The following is a 7,985-nucleotide window of genomic DNA, read 5'->3' on the forward strand; positions in this document are numbered from 1 at the left end:
AACCTGATATACAATTTATCCATCAATCATTGCAAATAATTCTAGCTATTTTTCCATCAATCTATACAAATAACATAAGTCATATCCATTAACATCAAGACACAAAAAATAACATATATACCAAGTGCGAATAACTAACCACAAATAACATAATATACACCAATTTAACTATCTCTGTTATCATCACAAAAAACTATCATAAATATAATTACATCAACAAAGTAACTTTTATACAAGTTTGAATGGCGAACCAGACGTTCAATGCTGATTATTGACATTCATAGCATCCTCTCCATGATGTCCATCACCTGCAAATGATAAAAACAAACAATCACCAAATATTCACTATGTCAAGTAAAAGAAAAAAATGTCAGAATATTCACCCAACTCAGTTGTTGAGTCTAACACAGTAAATGATATAACAAATATGGGTAAAACGATGATGAAGTTAATTAGCAAAAAATGCATATAAAAAAAAAAAAAATTATTCCACAGAGCAATCAATGCTTTTGTTAAATTTATAGACATTAGTAGATGCGCATCATTTTTGCCATGACAATTATGTGAGATATTAACATTTTAATTTGTTGAGGATATTAAGACATAGGACTTTACATATATTCAAATCATATTATATTAACTACTTAAAATTATGATATTCATCTAGTAAATACTTGATCGTTTCATACTCTCACACAATTACATACACTAGATTGTTAATATTCTACAAGGACCATAGTGGTCCATCAATCTCATAATACCAATAAACACTTCAAATGCAAAGCTCGTACCCACATCCACCACCAAACCAACCATGATATATAAACCAAATTCAACAAGATTTACATCATTAATTAAGAGAATGACTACAACATATCCAAACTCTAAATTTAGAAGTTCACATATATATATATATAGGTTTTAGAGGTTCACATATGTATAGGTAAAGTTCTAAAAACACATCGACCATTAAAAAATGTCATTACCAGCTCCACTATCGATCGACGATGGCACCACTGCAATGGGTGGGGAATCTCTGTCTGGTGCAGAGTTGAACCGCATCATTTTCTCGATCTGGCGCAAACGGGCGTCAAACGTTGCCTGACGTGCATTGTTCGCGGCCACCAATGCATCTATCTCTTCCTTGTGCTTTGCCCTCTCTGCTTCAAGAGCTCTGTCAAACGTTTCTTGTGATATCATGGAGTGCCAGGTGTTTTCTGACCGTGCTTGTAACGGTGTATAGTATGAGCGTATGGACCCCCGCACAGGCAGAATATTCGATCCAGCCTGCTGAACCCTACCGGCGTACTCAGGCTTATTTCCAAGCGTCTGTGCATACGCGTCGTTTGGCACCCACTTGACCGTTCCCTCTGTGACGCTAGACAACGCTGCAGGGTCGGTGAGTATCAGGTCCCTCATCATTTCCTGTATGTTACATTAATTATTGGGTCAGTGGGTCATACAACTGTTAATTGCAAATAATTTATCAAATATATAAACAAAACAACATATGAAATGTCAGTAGCATACACATCTCTCCTTCACTATACCATTCGGATATGTACCGTCCGTCTTCGTGCGCGTGCTGATGTAACTCTGTGCACGAATAGGATAAGTGCCCAGACGTATGGTCTGCCGAAAAAATAGGACATACAGATATTTTTAAATATATCAAATGATTTGTTGTTTACATAGTAAATTACACACTTACCTCCTCATGTGTCGCCCTGGCATAGCTTTTCAATCCGGTGCAATGGGGCGTATTATTTAATGCTTGCAAGCTCTTCATTTTTGCCGCATAATCCTACACAGTTACCATTATTGATATGTTAATAATCTAAGAAAATTTGGTTTTAGTACTCTTTATTCGTGACACTACACAATAAAGAGGCAATTTGGTTTTACATGACATATATATGTTAATAAAACCAATTAATGACACTACACAAAATGAAGAATTTAACTCATGACCTACCTTATTCTCCCGACTACACCATCTCTCCAATAAGATCTCCACGTCTTTGGCATTGTACTCGGAGAGTGTTTGTTCCCCCACTCTTGCCCGTACAGTATCCGGAGTATCTTTCTCCGTAATGCGATAAACTTTTTTAAGCTCGTGCCTCCAAGTCCACAGCTTTGATCCCATATCCCGGAATGCTTCATTCTTTATGGCTTACAAATTGAATTCGGGCGGGATGAAAAAGTATGCCTACACATGTTCAAACTTGTTAAATTAAAAAAACCTATAATATATGTGTGCAACTTAGAGCGTATTCATTCATATATACATTATGAGTGTTTTACATAATATGCAACACATACCATCAAGGCGTCCCAAATATCCTCCTTGGTACGTTGCGGTACCTTCATCCAATTGTCCGGTATTCGGACATAATTTCCGCTCCTTATTACGTCTCCAGCCATCCGTTTAAACCTCATGGAGCTAAAGCTGATGGGCTGGCATGCTGCATTGTACTCCAGCATGATCTGTTTGCCGGCGGGGACTCCCGGCAACCTGTGCGAGTCAAGGATGGTAAACACCTCAATAATGGTGTTTCCATCTGAATCGGTTCCTAACAGATTAAAAAATTACCGATGTAAGTTATGTCGAATTCAATACTAAGTACAACTAAATTAAGTCATATATACACGACATTCGAACATATACACTTACTTCTGGTCCGGACCTGTCGAGGGCGTAACTGGTCGTCGGGAGCAGGGCCGGTGGGCTGCGGGTCAGCCGTGTCCTGTGTCCCACCAATCATGTCTTCATTGGCCTGTGTCTCACTGTCGTCGGGACCTGCGTTGTATGATTTTTAGAATATTTAGAATTTTATGAAGTTGTAGTTGTAGTTAAATAATATAATTGATATCGCATCAATATAGTTAGAAACTACAAAAAAACTTGCAATCTTTTCAAAAAACTTTCGGCCGTACCTGCGCTATGGTGGCTGTATAGCTGCTCCACATGTCCCTGAGTACTCTGTCCAAACTGGCTGGCTGGCAGATACCCCATCTGGGCCATGTCTGCCCTACCGTATGGATTATAGAGAGGGATCTCCACTTCCATATCACTTGGAAGTACCGGTCGATATCCGTCCTACATGCCCAGAATCTGAGTAACATCTTGTTGCTCGCTATCATCAAGGTGGTCTGAGGGAGACTCATGCGACATAGACTGTCGCACTACAGACGAGCCCCTACATGATCTTGTCTTCCTCTTATGACTCATAGTAACCTGCGAAAAATACCACAAACTCAATTAATCACGTATACAATGTATGAAATATTCACTACCTTATGTATGCATGACTCACATGTATGAAATAAGATATATACCAGATTTTACCCAATTAAACAACTATATTAAGTGCATTGATGTGCATATAGTGAACAACTACCAATCTAAACATATATATATATTCAACTTTTATTCAATCACATACGCTTCGATTGGATTTAAGTCGGGTCTGACGTATTGGATATGATCCTGCAGATCGTGATCACAATTTCTGGTCAATATGAGGGGCTCACATTCGTGGTAATTGGCACATGAATCCTGATGCCTTCACCCTGACCAACGTCGTATATATTTTTTGGTTTGGTCCTTACTGCACAAACCCAATCCGGGTATCTGTCATCTTCTACGTAAAATACTTGATCAACTTGTGAAGTTAGCACATACAATTCATCAATAACCAGTTCTCCCGTGTGGACAAGGTTTTTGAAGTTCACAACTATTATGCCATACTCATTCACCTTGTACCCCTTGTCCCTCGTGGTATTCGCCCAATCTGACCTGAACATAACGTACTTAATCCTGTCGTAGTACTCAATCTCAAGTACTTCCATTAACTTCTCGTAGTATGTTTCGCCATCAACAGTCGGCACACACACCCCGCTATTCTGAGTCCTCTTTCTGGCATCAGATGCAATAGTGCGAAACAGCTTGCCGTTAACCACATATCTATTGTATCTGACTGCTGACTCCCTCGGCCCTCTACAATACATTATCAATTTGTCACCAAGTTCCTTCCTAGATCGATCGTCCAATCGATCGACCTGTGAATATATACAATACAATGTAAACACATGGTTAAAGAGTGTTTCAGTTGATTTGAAAAATAGAATGCATGCAAATATAATCCGACAATTGCTTTTGTTAACATCACATCATTCTTACGTAGTCATGGTACCACTCGCAGAACAGCTCATAATGTTGGGTTTCCAACTGATTTTCTGTTGTTCGCCCCCTAAGTGTATCCATGTGCATCCTACAATTTGAAATTATGTTAATTATAATTCAATACGGAAAATGTTACAAGTTCATTGAACATATAATATGCCAATGAAGGACCTCGACTTACGTCCGCAATTGAAGGAAGTCGTCCGAGTTGAACATAATATACCGGTGAATCTGTGTCATTGTGATTCGGTCGAGCCGGACTCGTGTTCCATGTCCCTTTGAACCATCCGGATTTCTTTGTATCCTATTGTGAAATGTTGGTGTATTATCTAAATATCTTGAACAGAACGTTACCAACTCAATAACTATGTAGCCCTCCGCAATGCAGCTTTCAGGAGCAGCTTTGTTACGCACATTAGATTTGAACACTCCAAGGCTCCTAAATATGAACGAATACAATCAATCAGTTCAGTTAGTACTTGGCTTGTATTAGAGTTAAACCATAAAATCTGAAATATCCGTAAACTAATTTTACCTCTCTGCCGGATACATTCACCTATATTGTACTGGTTCACCGAGTCGGCATTCACCGATAAGATGCACGACCACATGAACCAAGCTAGTAAAAAAACTGGAGGGAAAAACTTGTTCTATCTTGCACAACATGATACAGACGTCACCCTGTAATAAGTCAATATCCTCTTGTGTCAATGTTGTTGAACATAGGTTCCTGAAGAATGCAGACCTCTCAACAAGAGGTCTAACCACGTTGCTTGGAAGTGATCCACGCAATGCAATAGGTAGAAGCTGCTGCATCAGTACGTGACTGTCATGACTCTTTAACTCCGATATCGTACAGTCTTTAAGTCGTATACAACGGAAAATGTTCGAGGCATATCCGTTGGGCACCATTACATTTCGTAACACTTTTAAAAAATGTGTCTTATCATCCTTGGACATCGTGTGGATAGCTTGCTGCATATAGGTCTTACCATCCTTGCCAATGTAGGGATGAAGTGTACGTCTCAAACTCATTTCTTGCAAATCTAAGCGGGTGGCAAGGTTGTCTTTCGTTTTTCCTGGAATGTTCAATATTGTACCAAGTATGTTGTCCATCACGTTTTTCTTTATGTGCATAACATCAAGATTGTGCCGCAATAAATTATCTTTTCAATACGGCAACCTAAAGAAAATACTTTTCTTCTTCCACACTACATTAGAGGTATTCGTCTTCTGCTTCTTTCCTTTTTCTTTCTCAGCCTCCCTTGCCTGACCGGCGGTCTCATCCCCAAACACCATCCCTTCTAATTGGCTCATGATTTCGTCTTCACTTGGCACATCAGGGGCACATTCTAGTTCTACGTTGTCGTCAAAGGTTTTTTTGTTCCTCCTCCACGGATGATCCATGGGCAAGTATCGCATGTGCCTCATATAACACCATTTATGACAATGTTTTAACCATTTAGACCTTGTCGAGTTTATACAGCAAGGACATGCGTTCTCACCCCTAGTAGACCATCCAGACAAATCTGCATATGCTGGAAAGTCATTAATTGTCCATATCACCTGCGCTCGTAGGACAAAATTATTTTTCTTTAAGACGTCATATGTGCAAACCCCTACATTTCATAGTTCTTGTAACTTCTCAATTAAGGGTTGAAGGTAGACATCTATATCCATTCCAGGTGAACTTAGGCCCGGTATAATCAATGATAGTATGAAAGACGTCTATTTCATGCACATCTAAGGAGGCAAGTTATAGGGCACAAGCATTACAGGTCAAGTGCTGTGAGATGTGCTCATGTTTCCAAATGGATTAAATCCATCCGCAGTTAGTCCGAGCCTTACGTTACAGCTGTCCGCTGAAAACTCCGGATGCAAATTGTCGAATGACTTCCATTCTTCGCCGTCGGCTAGATGCCTCAATACGCTGTCCTTAGTGCGGCCTTCTGCATGCCACCTCATAAAGCGTACAGTATGCTCTGACATAAACAACCTCTGTAGTCGTGGTACGAGTGGAAACCATCGCAACACCTTCACTTGACGTTTCTTGCCCGACGATATAGGTTGACCATCCTCATCTAAATTGATTGCATCCATCCATTTATATTTTTCGCATACGATACATGAATCCAACTCCTTAGTGCCCTTCCAGAATAACATACAGTCATTACGACACGCCGGTATCTTCTCATACCCAAGTCCCATGTCTCGTAAAAACTTTTTCGCCTCATATGTATTAACCGGCAGATTTTCATCACTCTCAGGCAGCAACTGATTGATGAACTCTGGGAATGCCGAGAAGATCGCGTTACTAAGTCCACCAACACACTTCAGGTTCTACAAGTGTACAGTCGCACTTAGTTTGGTATGTTTTGTTCCGGTATGAAGTGGTTTCTCCGCCTTTTTCATAAGGTCGTAATACTTTACTGCATCACCTTCAGCGGCTTCTTCGTTCACAATTTCTTCACCCCCTTGCACCACGATCTGAAGCTCACAATTGTCTTCCCTGACCACTTCGTGCATGCCGAATAAGTCACGGAACATTGCGTGCATGTCTCCACCCTGATTTCCGCTTGCACCCGCATCTGAGGCCGTGCAATTCGAAGTAGATCTTGTATTAGGACCCTGTACATGCTTCTCACCGTGATAGTACCATAGTGTGTATTCCGGCATCATTCATTTTCCCCCTATCAAGTGGTCGAATACGAAATTTGGTGGGTGGAGTCGGTAATTTCGACAAATCTTGGAAGGGCAATTGATTTTTCCATCAGGGGTTCTACAGTTACTAACTGCAAACTCCACGAACAGTCTACACCTGTCTCTGTATTCCCTCGTACCCATAGACTTTGTCATCCAACTCTTGTCCATTTTTCGCTACGTACATAAATTAGGAATAAATATAGAAGACTGAAAAAAAAATATATACCTAATTTCAAGCACATGCATATATATAAACCTAAATATTTCAACCACATAAAAAATATAAACCTATACATTCTCATATAGGTTTAAATTTTTTATGTCCAAATATAATGCATATATATGCATTTGTTATATATGGGGACCCTAAAATAAAACAATAACTAGGTTAGTTATTTAATTAATATTCATGGATATGAATTTGTTATATAAGAGGATAGTACCAAAATGTGTATTCATTTGGAGTATCTCTAAGTTTGTCAATGTTTGCACTTTTACCAACTTTTTTTCCCGTTAAATCCATGAAATTCGAATCGAATCCTCGCTACCATGAGAATGTATAACTTACAAATTAATAAGAGATTTAATGTATGTTTATGATGTTGGAATATTAATTATTCCTTTCAATATTAAGTTTAGGGTTAAATTTAAGTATTAATTAAACAAAGTCTGAAATTAAATCTCTATAATTATCACCACGTACTACACGTACTTAGAAGGTCAAATGATTAAAATTGAAATAATGTTGTGTAAATTCTTTACTAATTAATAAGCCAACATTTTTCAGCTAAACAAAAAATAAAAAAATAAAAAAATAAAACAATAAGCCACATTTAAAAAACTATTATATTCTGAAACAAAAACCTAGCTACCATGAGAAACATCATCTTGCATGCATGTGCATATACAACGAACGTACAAATAATAGATATAAAAAAAATAAAACAAAAACCTCCATCAATTACATGCTCACAAATACTCAATCCAGTATTAACGAAACATCATGACAAAATAAAACATAAATTTGATAAAACAACACAATATATATATATATATATATATATATATATATATAAAACATATATATATATATATA

This window comes from Corylus avellana, chromosome ca1 (assembly GCF_901000735.1).
Source record: "Corylus avellana chromosome ca1, CavTom2PMs-1.0".
In the NCBI taxonomy this organism is placed as follows: Eukaryota; Viridiplantae; Streptophyta; class Magnoliopsida; order Fagales; family Betulaceae; genus Corylus; species Corylus avellana.